The 14,411-nt window shown below is 39.9% G+C and overlaps 1 long non-coding RNA gene across 1 annotated transcript in view; it reads left to right on the top strand.

The window, feature by feature from the left end:
* Positions 1 to 6: 6 nt before the first annotated feature.
* LOC129391604 (uncharacterized) overlaps positions 7 to 14,411 on the top strand; it is a 40,327-nt gene continuing 25,922 nt past the window's right edge. The window contains exons 1-2 of the long non-coding RNA XR_008616028.1: positions 7 to 264; positions 2,402 to 2,487. This is a non-coding gene — a long non-coding RNA (uncharacterized lncRNA). The remainder of the gene's footprint in view (positions 265 to 2,401; positions 2,488 to 14,411) is intronic.

The raw sequence follows: 14,411 nt of genomic DNA, 5'->3' as shown, positions 1-14,411 counted from the left end.
TGCGGGCCCCGCGGAGCGTGGACGCCAGGGCGAGGATGCTCTAGAGGCAGAGATCTTAGGGGGACGTCGCCCTCCCCTAGGGCACTGCTCCACGCCTCGGCCACCTCCTACCCTGGCTTTCTTCCTCCTGATTTTGTGTCTTGTCATTTCCGAGTCATCTTACCTCCAGTTTTCCAGAAAGTAATTTGGATTTTTCTGTAATTCCTGTGCATTTCCAGTACTGCCGACAGAAGTAAACCGGTGGATGAACGGGCTGAACAAGAAGTAACAACCATTTATATTCCTTTTCCCTCTGCGTATCGTTTGAGCCTTCCAACTGCTCTGTGCGATAGCTATTTATGCCCATTTTACAGCCATAGACTCTGCCCAAAGTCAGGCAACGTGTGACCAGAGACGCCGAAGTCGCCGTAGTTCAAGGACACTCTGGGGTCCCAGACATTGCGCCTCTAATGCAGGATTTTTCCATTTTACACTGGAACTTAGCTGGCTTAAGTTTTAGGGTTTAAATTTTTCTTTGGCTATTCAGTAGATTAAAAAATGATGCCTCATGTTGTTTTAACTTGCATTTCTTTTAAATTAGTGAGCTTGAGTTAAAGTATTTTCCTCACATGTTTATTGACCATTTATGGTTCTTCATGGAAATGGCTTTTCCCATTTTTAAAATTGAGGTGTTACTATTTTTCTTTTGTATCTGAGAGAGGTTTTTACTTGCTGAGGATATCGACTCTCATTTGTTACAAATATTTCCCCTCATTAGTATTTAATTATTTTGTAAATGTTAGTACAAGGTGATACATGCATGGAAACACATTCTCCTTTGTGAGCTAAGACAATTAAAACACATAGTTGGAAAAAAATATTCACTAGCATTCAGAGTGGCTCACTAATTCTTAATCGTTGTGCGCAGACTATGGTAATTTTACAAAGCAAGAGAACAAATAATACAACCTTGTGTTTCAGCTGTTGCTGCCTAACAAAGTACTCCAATACTTAGTGACTAAAAACAGCAGGTGTTTTATTGCTCACAATTCTGTGGTCAGGAATTCAGACAGGGTTTAGCAGAAATGCTTTATGTGTCAGTCCTCTTGGCCTAATTGGGACTGGAAGGTCCAAGATGGTGTCACTCACATTGTTGTGGTCTTGGTGCTGCCTTTTGGCTGGAGTTACTTGATTCTCCTCCATAAAGTTTCTCTCCATGTAGTAGCCCATCATTCGGGAGTTAGCCTAGGCTTTCTTACGTCATCCTGGTTTCCAGCAGTGAAGGAGGAAGGGAAGATGCTTGATCTCTTAAGACCTAGGTCTGGAACTGGCATTATATTTATATATGCATAATACTTCTTCTGTATTCTGCTGGCAGGACTAGTCTCATGGGAAGCGTCTTGAAATAGACTACCTTTTAATAGGAAGAGCAGCTTGAACATAGGAGGAAGTTTAAGCAGTTATCATTGCATTCAATCTACCACACCTTGTTATATTGAGAAGCCTACTATTTAGGAGTGGAGCTATTGAGAGAGAGAAGAAATGCTCTTAATTGCAGTGGTAGAAACCTTACTAAATGTCCTTAATGTTTAAGCCTTTTTATTACCTAACATAGCTAGGTGCGTGGAGGTCAGGCCATCGTCAGGGTTGGTTAATTCAATGAATTGACAATATTGTCAAGGACCCAGGTCCCTTCTCTCTTTTTGCTCCTCCATCTTTAAGTGTGTTGGCTTGTTCTCCAGTCTGGTTTTCCTTACGGTCCTAAAATGGTCTCAGTTACAGATTACAGATAATACCCAGAGGCAAGAAAAGGGGGACACCATTATATTCGGTCTCTTTTTAAGACTAAAGAAAACCTTTCCCCCCAGCAGATTTTCCCTCATATCTCATTAGTTAAAATTGCTTCACCTGTTCATGCCTGTCACTAACAAAGGGGTGAGGCCTCCAAGATAGGCTAGACCAACTGAGATTCATATCCCAGCCTCTCCTGAAAGACACAGACAGTCTGGGGAAGGTGAACAAAATTAGGGTTATGTTAAAAAGACAGAAAAAGGGGATAGATAGATGAATAATGAGTGTGCAACAGTAGCATCTACTTCAGTAGGTAATCTTATTATAGGTAATAGGCCTATATGGGTAAGAAAGTGAGACACTAGGAAAAAAAATTCAAATTCCTATCATTCCGTACAAGATGGTACAGATATTTAAAATATAAACCAGTTACTTAGTTGCAAGAGATGTAGACTAGAGATTTATAGCAAATTTCTAGGACTTGGTTTAAATTCCTAGTGGGATAGCAACTGATTACTTTTAAGAGCTTTAGTCGACAATTTCCACTTACATAGTGTCTTAGCCCATTTTGCTATAACAAAAGTACCATAGACTCAGTGGCTTATAAACAACATAAATTTATTTCTTACAGTTCTGGAGGTTGGGAAGTTATGATCAAGGCATCAGTAGATTCAGTGTCTGGTGAGGACCCACTTACTCGTCATAAACTGGTGATTGGTGAGTAAAGCTATTCATTCAGTAAAGTCCAACTGCTTGAATTATGTAAATATCATTTAGCAGTGCTATCCTTCATGGTCTTCATCAAGTGAGAAAAACTTAACTGTAAACCACTAAGAAAATGGCTTCCAATGCTTAAAGGAAAATGGATCATTCTTTCATTCAGCAAATATTATTGAATATTAGTATATGGAAGAAAAGTGAGGGATTCAAATGAAATAAAAGATAAGCTTCCTCACTTCACTTACAACTATAATACCTAGAGTATAAACTTCATGAGGGCAGAGGTGGTCTTCATCAAGTGAGAAAAACTTAACTGTAAACCACTATTCAGTTGTAAAGATAAAGAAAATGGCTTCCAATGCTTAAAGGAAAATGGATCATTCTTTCATTCAGCAAATATTATTGAATATTAGTATATGGAAGAAAAGTGAGGGATTCAAATGAAATAAAAGATAAGCTTCCTCACTTCACTTACAACTATAATACCTAGAGTATAAACTTCATGAGGGCAGAGGTTTTGTTTTTCTGTTGTCGTCTCCCCAGTATGACTAGCAAATAAATACATAAGAGAGAGCATTGGTTCTGTTAAAGTAATTCAACAGGGAGATCGTTTGACCGAGGTGGCTCTAATGCCTTGGCAGCCTGTATAAGCAAACCAAAACCTAAGCCAGAGTTGATCCCTGTAAATACCTCAAGGTTAAGAAAGTGAAACTTAAGAACAACTATCACGAACAGCCAACTAGGCTTTCTCAAATAAGGTCATCACTTAAGCTATAGTCAATCAATTTCCTTGCTTTGCTTGCACGTCTGCTCTATAAAGCCTTTCTTTAGCTCTTGCGGTGGAGTGTGCCTAGCCATTTTCAGTTTGGTGCTGCCTGATTTGCTTTGATGTTTGCTCAAATACACGCTTCAAAATTTTCATGATCCTTAGTTTACCTTTTAACAATACCAAAACTAGTGATAGTAATTGAAGGATTCAAAGACGTAGAATATTCAGAAAGGAAAATTTTGAATAATATACTTAGACTCTTTATTTTTACCTAAGATTTATTTTAATCAGGTTTTGACAGACATGCAGACAACAACCTTTGAAAGAAGAGTTTATTACTCACAGTTACCCAGTGGATGGTAGGCACCACACGCCACATGGGGCCATATGGCGTCACTTACAGGGAGAAGTAGAGAGAACTGTGACTAAACCTTTGTTATAGTGCTGAGAAGAGCTAGGTGGGGATGTCCCCTACTGAGTGGGAAGCAAAACGCACAGTTGATGCTTGTGATTGGAGGGTTTGTGACAGATTTCCGAATGCCTGATGGTGGAGGTGTTTGTAAAAAACCTTGCATTATTAGCATGGCTCCATGACTCCAAGATGCCAAATCATTAATACAGAATATCAAGAATAATTATTACACAATTAAATTCTATTACTGTTATTTCACCAGCTTAGCTTTGTATTTTTTTAGAGACATAATAGATGTATTAACAGAACAAGACAATGCTTATTTGTAGCACCCAAGACAGTAAACAAAGGCCTTATTTGCTGAGTTGTTTCTCTTTGCCTCAATGTCAAAGAAAGCCGTTGAGGTTGCTCATGAGGTACATTCTTTCATTTACCATGCCTAGAACAGAGATAAAGCTACATACAGGCTCTTATTGTTGTTTACTTTTTTTTTTTTTTTCCCTTTATGGGTTAACCACAATGACAGATCTCATCCTAGCTCTTAATCCTGCCAGCCACTTCAGAAAGATCTTCCACCAGGATTCTGTTCTGCCTTAGGGATGATTCAACAAGGAAAGATACATTCTAAGATTGGGAGGGGGGGCGGGGAAAGGCAATGCCTTTCTAAATGAATGGATTATGAGTAATGAAAAGAACAACTCTACTAAAGAAGCTGAATGAAATATTTTCTAATGGTTTTGTGGGTAGGAAACATTAAAGTCTGGAGGGGAGGCTTTTTTTTTTTTTTTTTTTTTTAAAGCTGTAGGACATAGGTGTTAAAAGGCACATCATTTCATTATAACTATTATTTGTGGTAAACTGGACCTGTTTAAAAATCTAATTTGGTTGTCTTGAGCTTGTATTATTTGCCTATATTCTTTTGTTGTTGTATTAATTGTTACTAGAAGGAGATTGAGGTTTTAATTGAATTTTTAATAGAACAGTGAACTTATTGAATCTTCATTGGGTTTCTATTTGGCAACATCTAATGAGAAGTTCATTTCTTTCAATCTTGTTAGGTAACATGGTGGGAAATGACTAATATATATACTACCCAATATTACCTCTAGGCCTCCCAAATGCCAAAATATACTTTTATTTTAAAAACATTTTTTAGGAGGTACAATCCAGTTTGCTTACTTTTTCTGGATTTGTATTGCTTTTAAAAATTCATTATTTTATATCATCTTTTTGTGACTGGGATTATACTGCTGCAGGTAATAACACTTTCATATTGAGTAAAAGAATTTAGAATAGAAAAAAAAAGGAAGTATGTGTCCTTATCTCCACACTTCCATAATTCCCCAAAATCGTACTTCAATGTAAAAGTAAGTGATAGCTTTAAACTTTTTCAGTATACTCTCTTATTTATTAATCCAGTTTCCTCTTACCATTCCAGTGGAGTTGAACCTTAGAAGATAGTGACCTTGTAATTGCCAAATCCAGTGACCTCTTCTCAATCCTTATCCTTCCTGAACTCAAGCACTTTGTCACTGTTGACAGCCTATCCTTTTTTTTTTTTTTTTTTTTAGTTTCTAGGGCACTATTTTTCTCTACTACTCCAGCCGCACTTTGCCTAGCTAGCTCCTCTTTACCACCTACTTCCTTCCTTCAGGCTTCTGCTGAGCTCATCTTCAACACTCTCCATATATATTCCCTCTGTTGGGGGAGTGATTTCACTCTTCTACTCATACATAAATGATCCCCCAATTTGTATTTTCATTCCTGACTTGTTTACTAAAGGAAAACCATTTCTCTGTTCATGACACTTCTGACACCAAATGTGTGGGTTTTCCTTACCCAGCAATTCTCCAGTTCTCTGTGGACACAAACTGGGTGTCCTACAATTTAATTCAGTTCTGACACCACCCCGTCAGCACAGACCCCACAGGTTAAAGGTTGAGTCCCATAATACTGCCCCCCACTTGAGACAACAATTTTAAGTAGTGGGTTCCCAGCTTACCCACACTTCTGTCTGGCTTGGCTACAAATTGGAGGTTCCCACAGTCCCTTCTGCACAGGTTTGATAATTTGCTATAACGGCTCACAGAACTCAGGGAAATACTTGACTTACTATTACTGATTTATTATAAAGGATACAAATGAACAGCCAGATGAAGATGTATAGAGGGTGAGGTCAGGAAGGGTCTCAAGGTGTGGGAGCTTCTGTTTCCATAGTGTTTGGGTTGTGCCACCCTACTGGTCGCTTTCTGAACCCATCATTTAGGATTTTTATGGAGGTTCCATTACAAAGGCATGATTGATTAAATCATCGACCACTGACGATTAACTGAATCCCTAGTCCCTCTCCTCTCCCTGGAGGTCGCTGGGTGAGGCTGAAAATTCCAGTCCTCTAATCGTGGTTATTTTCTCTGGCAACCAGCCCTCCGGAAGAGTCACTCCATTAGCATATACTCAGGTGTAGTTGAAAGGGGCTTATTATGAATAACAGAAGACACTCCTCTCACCCCACCACTCAGGAAATTCCAGGGGGTTTAGGAGCTCTGTGCGAGGCACTGGGGATGAAGACCAAATATGTCTTTCTTATTATATCTACCAAGCCCCAAATCTTAATTTCCAACCTGTGAGGACATCTATCCTGGGCAGTTTACCAATTCTTCAACATTCACACAGCCAAATCTGACTTGACCACCTTCCTTCATTTTTAATCTTATTAATAATTAATTGTTATATTATGGAATTATTAGAATAATTACTTATTAACTTGCTTTTTTAACCTCGCACATCATGACTAAGTAGAAATTTTAGGGCCAGTGGAAGGGACTGGGAAAAATTGGTCATTTAAAAACTTTGATCGTATTGAGGCAGGAGATAGATGGGCCCCAGGCTGAGCAGCCAGAGTTTGTCCCCTGTGACAGATACTCCAAAATAGCAGGAGGGAGGAGAAGCTGAGCCCTGCCCAGATAAGAGATAAAAGACCACATATTCCTCATTCTCCAAGTCAAGGAGACCTTCCTGACTACACAGGCACAGAAAGGCTCCTCGGAGGTCAGTAAGGGAGGGGGCACCACCCCATAGTAAGTGATGCCAACCTACCCATAGGCCTCTTTGCTAGACTCCGTCTTGGCTAAGAGATGCATGCACACAGGCACGCACGCACGCACGCACATGGGAGGACCCTGAGATATACAAAATATGGACTCAAAACCAGGCAAAGGAAGATGATTGGTCAAAGAAAACCCAGAAGAAATGCCCCATAAAAGTGATTCAAACTACCACAAGGGTGCAACTCCCTCTGAGCCTGCCCATGTGTCTATCCACAAGTACTCTTTTTCCTCCTAGTAAACACTTTGCTTGTTTCACTACTTTCCATGTCTTTGGGGGAATTCATTTCTGCAAAGCCGAAAGGCCAGGGCTTTGTCACTGACCACTGGTCTAGTGGCTAGGATTCAGCACTCTCTCTGCCGTGGCCTGACTTCAGTCTCTGGCCGGGAACTGAAATCCTGCTTCAAGCTGCTGCAGGCCAAGGCCACCTGAGATCAGTATTGAATCATCATCTGAAGTAGCTCAAATTTGTCTTCTTTTCCTTTTTACTGTTTTAATTCAAGCCTTTGTTATCTTTTTAGTAATAGCTTCTTTTTTTTTTTTTTTTTTTCGTTACGCGGGCCTCTCACTGTTGTGGCCTCTCCCGTTGCGGAGCACAGGCTCCGGACGCACAGGTTCCACGGCATGTGGGATCTTCCCGGACCGGGGCACGAACCCATGTCCCCTGCATCGGCAGGCGGGCCCTCAACCACTGCGCCACCAGGGAAGCCCCAGTAATAGCTTCTTAATTGACCTCCTTGACTCACATCTGCCCTCTTACTCCGGTGCATCTTGCAGATTGCTGCCAGAGTCTTAACATGAATCTGATGATGTAATCATCCTATTTATAAATCTTTGCTGCCTTGCTGTGTCCTCAGAATATAAGGTGCACACCATTACCACGCCATTCAGCATCTTCCTCCTTCTGACCCACAGTATTGTCCCTTGTATACCCAGGCATCAAAGCTGAGGCATTATCTCTCTCATCCTGCTCTGTTCACCATTTTGCCTTTGCCCTGACTATTGTCTTTAATAACCTTTTTGCTTTTGGATGAAATCCTAAGCATCCTTCAAGGCTGCTTTATGTATTGTTTTCCCTTTGAAACCTTCCTCAGCACCCTAGGAAGGGCTCTGTTATGAGTTGCTCCTCTTGTATATGTTAGTATTCCTAGGATCTAGCAAAGCACTTTGAGCATACTGTTAACTTCTTTTTAAAATTTGAAGTCCTTATTTTTAGAAACGATCCTTAAAAATGTGTTTTGTTTTTTTTGTGTGTGTGTGTGTGGTATGCGGGCCTCCCCCTCTTGTGGCCTCTCCCGTTGCGGAGCACAGGCTCCGGACGCGCAGGCCCAGCGGCCATGGCTCACGGGCCCAGCCGCTCCGCGGCATGCGGGATCCTCCCAGACCGGGGCGCGAACCCGGTTCCCCTGCATCGGCAGGCGGACGCGCAACCACTGCGCCACCAGGGAAGCCCCAAAATGTGGTTTTTATTACCATTTAGTTCTTTACCTGGTAAATTTCCTTTGATTTCTTAGCAAACCAAACTAACATCATCATCACTGTCATCAACACTTTGACAAACATTTAACAGATGTCTAGACTGCTTGCATGCAATTAGGGTGCAGAAAGATTTAACAGTTTGTCCTGCACCACCAACTCAGTCAGCTCCATGGTAGCCCTGAAGTGATGTTGCGTGATTGTACTTCTTCCAGTGCTGTGCTACCATACAGCCCATGGTGAGTCCTAGCAGAGACTGTGCACAGAAAGATGACGTGCTAAGTCTCCAAGTTTCATTTGAAATTCAAGGTCTACCCTGATGCACACTTCACACATTTCTAAGCTTAGTGGCTACTCCCTTAAATAATTTTAAACAGGTCTCAAGTCAATTTTGCAGTTAAACAAGTCTAGTCGGTTTAGTTTTGTGTTTAAATAGCAACAGATTTCTCAGTCTCCTAGGAAACTGCATGGCAACTAGGAACTCTTTAAATATAGAGCATGCCAGGATCTCTTAAATCTTTAAAAGCAAGGGCACTATTAATTAACAGTTTATATAGGTAAGCATGATGACATGGCAGAATGAGATAGTCAACTAATGACTGAATCTAACCAAACCAAACAAACTCATACAAGTAATTGTTTATCTTTACTATCTAACTGGCCCAATATTTTACCATAATTTTATTATTCTATAAAAGGATCACATCCTACAGGTATAATAAAATATGTGAAAATGTTGAATGTCAGTCAAACAGAAGTACCTATGCCATGGAATAAATTCTTCTATTTTTTTTTTTTTTTTTTTTTGTGGTACGCGGGCCTCCCTCTGCTGTGGCCTCCCCCGTTGCGGAGCACAGGCTCCGGACGCGCAGGCCCAGCGGCCATGGCTCACGGGCCCAGCCGCTCCGCGGCATGTGGGATCCTCCCAGACCGGGGCGCGAACCCGGTTCCCCTGCATCGGCAGGCAGACGCGCAACCACTGCGCCACCAGGGAAGCCCAATTCTTCTATTTTTACTGAATCATATACTTGTACAAAGAATGAGTAAATTAAACGACCTTAAAACCCTCACTAGTTTTTGTAGTTATTTGATCGTATTATTGTTAGTATCTATGTTAATAATATAGTTATATATAAAGGGTTAGTATTATAAACTGTAAAAGTATATCACATTTTAATCATGTTTATTAGACTGAAAGGGCATCAAATGTTCATATGAGAGGTGTTCCAGACTACTCAAAGCATTCTTCAGTTTCTCTTATTCCCAAGCTCCCCTTGTTCCTCTACCTTTCTGCTCTCTGGCTTGGCAGGAACCTTGCTAGTTTGCGTTGTGTTACACCTGTTGTGAATTAACAAGCAGGTGATAATTAGCAACAGTGGTGACACTGGATCTAGCTGTAAAATGGTTGAAACCATCCAATGACCTCTACTGCTTTGGACATTCAGTTTGGTTGGAACCAGTAGAATAGCTAAATTTTTGTTAGTACTCTGTGTCCCACAGTCCAGCAATTCTTTAGTGGTTCTAAATACTCAGGAGAAACAGTCACAGGATTTTCGCGACGTTTTGCTGGAGCATGCTGCCACCTCTTGGCCAGATAAAGCAGGGCAGCTTTTGTAGGATCACAGTGGACCCTGCAGTATAATTCCTCATTCCCACTAACATTTAACACTTTCTGAACATAGTAATTTAGATTTTCAACATCTAGAGGATTCATCAAATATTTGAATTATAAATAAAAATCATATAACAGCCAAAGGGACCAAATAATCTGAAATACTTTCCACAGAGTTATACAAGGATGCTGTAAAAGAGTAAACTCTATTACAGCTAATTTTGAGTTATATAAACAGAAAGAAAATTAGCCTTGGAGAATTTTATAGTGAAACTCTTAAGGATCAATTTCTCTTATGCTTAGTCTTATAAGTTTGTCATCTCTTTTTAAAAGTGATGGCATACATAAAAACCAAATAACTTTGGCCTAAATGAAAAAGTTGGCTCTGTAAAAATGTAATAGAGCACTGCAGTGCACAACCTTTAGCACTCGGCCATTGCTGCCCGCCATTACACCCACCCCACGTCGATACCAGGCAATGGTTACCGGGAGACTGTAAATATGGTAAGGTTAGAACGGCCTTAGAGGTCCTGCTCAGCCATTGGTCGCTGCCTCAGTGGACCCCTCCCCCAAGTGGGCAACTGTCAATGGGCGACTGTTGGAGGGCCCGTTCAGCCATTGGTTGGCGCTGAAGTGGGTCCCGCCCCCAAGTGGGTAACTGAATGGGCGACCGTTAGAGGGGCATTGAGCCAACCGTTCGAGGAGTGGTGGTCGTCAGGTGGAGAGTGAGGTAAGAGGCAGATCCCGGCCTTCTCCCCAGGGCCCTCCAGCTCACCCAGCCTCAGGCTGGCAGGTGAGCTGGCAGGTGACTGACTGAGATCAGCCTCTTCAGCCAGACCTGGGCACTGGTGGCGTTACCGAAACGCAAGTCCCGAAACGCAAGTCCGTGTGCCCAACGATGCACAGTGAGGCCAGACAATACCAAAACGCCGGAGTTTGGAACAGAGAAAGGTTTATCGCAGGGCCATAAAGGATGTCGGCTCCCCTGGCCCTGAGGGAGCCACCAACTGATAAACCTTCCTCTGTTCCAGACTCTGGCGTTTTGGTATTGTCTGGCCTCACTGTGCGTCGTTGGGCACATGGACTTGCATCTTGGTAACAAAAATATCAATAGAGTCAATATGTGCTACACCTAAATTTTTTGATATCTAATCAAATCAACAATGTCTATTAATCATCAAGCCAAACACTCTACTAGGTTCTGTGACTACTACAGTGAATAGAAGACAAAGGGTCCTGCCTTCTGGAAGCCTGTCTAGAGGGTGTCATGGAGACATCAACAGAATTCTAGAACACAGTAAGGTGCATTATACATAGAGTACTTTGGGAGCATGTGGGAGGAACTCTCAACCCCATCTTGGATTATGGAAAATAAAAGACAAAGCAGATTAATGTAAATAGTCTTTAATAGGCACACCAGTTTGCAGCTGAGAAATACAGACTTAAATTTATGTCTTCCCTAACAAAAACTTAAGCCCCAGTTTTATATTGTCAGGTTTCTATCCAAAGTGTATATTATTCATTGTAAATTTTCCTTTTTCTTCTCTCAAGGTAAAATACTTAAATTTGGAAAAATTGTGTACTCTTTCCATAGTTAAGATGTAAATCATTTAATAACTAAAGCTTAGAAATGACTAGAAGCTATGAAAGTGTATATTTATGGTCTCTCTGGGTTTAATATTTAGTGTCTTAGGAATGATCACTTTTACTTTTTTATGATCACTTACCAATGTGGTAATCATGTTGCCCTCCCATTTTATAATTTAGGCTTATGTTCTATAAAAAATTGCTTCTTTAAATAGATTTTTAGCTCTGTAGGTCTGAAAGTTTTAAGAACATAATTCCCTTCAGCTTTTAAATTTATTTTGTTTAAAATGAAAGGACAAGGAATACAGTGTGGAGGTTCCTCAGAAAACTAAAAATAGAATTACCATATGATCCAGTAATCCCACTCCTGGGCATATACCCAGACAAAACTAATTCAAAAAGATGCATGCACCCCAATGTTCATAGCAGCACTATTCACAATAGCCAAGACATGGAAGCAACCTAAATGTCCATTGACAGAGGAATGGATAAAGAAGATGTGGTACATATATACAATGGAATACTATTCAACCATAAAAATGAACAAAATAATGCCATTTGCAGCAACATGGATGCAACTAGAGATTATCATGCTAAGTGAAGTAAGTCAGAAAGAGAAAGACAAATACCATATTATATCACTTATATGTGGAATCTAAAATGTGGCACAAATGAACCTATCTACAAAACAGAAACAGACTCACAGACATAGAGAACAGACTTGTGGTTGCCAAGGGGGAGGGGGTGGAAGAGGGAAGGACTGAAAGTGTGGAATTAGCAGATGTAAACTATTTTATAAAGGATGGATAAACAACAGGTCCTACTGTATAGCACAGGGAACTATACTCAGTATCCTGTGATAAACCCTAATGGAAAAGAATATAAAGAAGAATGTCTATATGTGTATCACTGAGTCACTGTGCTGTGTAGCAGAGATTGCCACAACTTTGTAAATCAACTCTACTTCAATAAAAAAAATTAAAAAAAATAACATGAAGTTATCAGTCTGGGATGAATGAATGAATGACTAAAATAAACAAGTACATAAGTAAACAAATGAATAAATTGGTAAACACACACAGTACACATGTACACAGATAATAAGCTGTTGGAATATTTCTCTCATACTTTAGGTTGCTGCTGTAGTAAATTGTAGCTCTTTGGTATTTCCTACTAGTCATCTTCCTACTGCAAAACTGCTTCCCCCACCCCTGCCAAATGTCCACCTTCATTGTTGTCTTTAAAAAATATATTTTTTCTCTTTAAAATAGTGTGGCATTTCTAGACCTCAGAATTTCATAAAATTCAGTCGTTAATGCCTTTAAAATTTGCTAAAGGTGGCCGAGGGGGAGGGGGTGGGAGAGGGAAGGACTGAAAGTGTGGAATTAGCAGATGTAAACTATTATATAAAGGATGGATAAACAACAGGTCCTACTGTATAGCACAGGGAACTATACTCAGTATCCTGTGATAAACCCTAATGGAAAAGAATATAAAGAAGAATGTCTATATGTGTATCACTGAGTCACTGTGCTGTGTAGCAGAGATTGCCACAACTTTGTAAATCAACTCTACTTCAATAAAAAAAATTAAAAAAAATAACATGAAGTTATCAGTCTGGGATGAATGAATGAATGACTAAAATAAACAAGTACATAAGTAAACAAATGAATAAATTGGTACACACAGTACACATGTACACAGATAATAAGCTGTTGGAATATTTCTCTCATACTTTAGGTTGCTGCTGTAGTAAATTGTAGCTCTTTGGTATTTCCTACTAGTCATCTTCCTACTGCAAAACTGCTTCCCCCACCCCTGCCAAATGTCCACCTTCATTGTTGTCTTTAAAAAATATATTTTTTCTCTTTAAAATAGTGTGGCATTTCTAGACCTCAGAATTTCATAAAATTCAGTCGTTAATGCCTTTAAAATTTGCTAAAATACTTTTATGATTGTTCCTATTTTGAAGTAAATTTAAACTAATTTCTTAGACTGTTGAGTGGGAAATCATCTTTCAGCATTTTGACTCAGGGGCTTTTGGTAGCATCTTAAGACCTCCCAGTCTCTGATTACATGTTTATCAGATTATTTTCAGTCTATTCAAATTGCTTGGGATACCTTTTAATGGAGGTTAAAATGAATAAAATAATCTTTTCCTAATCTGCTTAAAAGTTGTTTTTGTTTTATTTTTGCGGTATGTGGGCCTCTCACTGCTGTGGCCTCTCCCGCTGTGGAGCACAGGCCCTGGACGCGCAGGCTCAGCGGCCATGGCTCACGGGCCCAGCCGCTCCGCGGCATGTGGGATCCTCCCAGGCCGGGGCACGAACCTGTGTCCCCTGCATCGGCAGGCAGACTCCCAACCACTGCGCCACCAGGGTAGCCCCCTAAAAGTTGTTTTTAATCTAATGTTTTGAACAGATAAATTTTTGAATGATTCAAAAAAGTAACAGAAAGTATAAAATGAAAAATTTTTCTTATTTACTCAGTTCCCACCTACCTGCCTACCCCCGGATAGCCAATATAAGTGGTTTATTATATATCATTACAGAGTTTCTTTTTGCATATAAGCAATATATATATATATTTATATTTTCTTAAGTTACCCCTTTTACTCAAAAGGAAGCATACCATATATTCTGTTTTCACTTTACTTTTTTAAAAAAACTAATAATAGTTTTAATAATAGATATCTTTCTGTATTATTTAACTAAAGAACTTTTCTATTTTTTCACAACTGCATAATATTCTATCATGTAAAATTTACTAAACTATAACTTAATCAGGTTATTGCTGATGGACATTTAGGTTGTTTCCAATTTTTTTTTTTTTAACATCTTTATTGGAGTATAACTGTTTTACAATAGTGTGTTAGTTTCTCCTTTACAACAAAGTGAATCAGTTATACATATACATATGTTCCCATATCTCCTCCCTCTTGCGCCCCCCTCCCTCCCACC

Source organism: Physeter macrocephalus, chromosome 19 (genome assembly GCF_002837175.3).
Source record: "Physeter macrocephalus isolate SW-GA chromosome 19, ASM283717v5, whole genome shotgun sequence".
In the NCBI taxonomy this organism is placed as follows: domain Eukaryota; kingdom Metazoa; phylum Chordata; class Mammalia; order Artiodactyla; family Physeteridae; genus Physeter; species Physeter macrocephalus.
The sequence above is the reverse complement of the archived record's forward strand: the minus strand, read 5'-3'. Positions and strand labels throughout refer to the sequence as shown.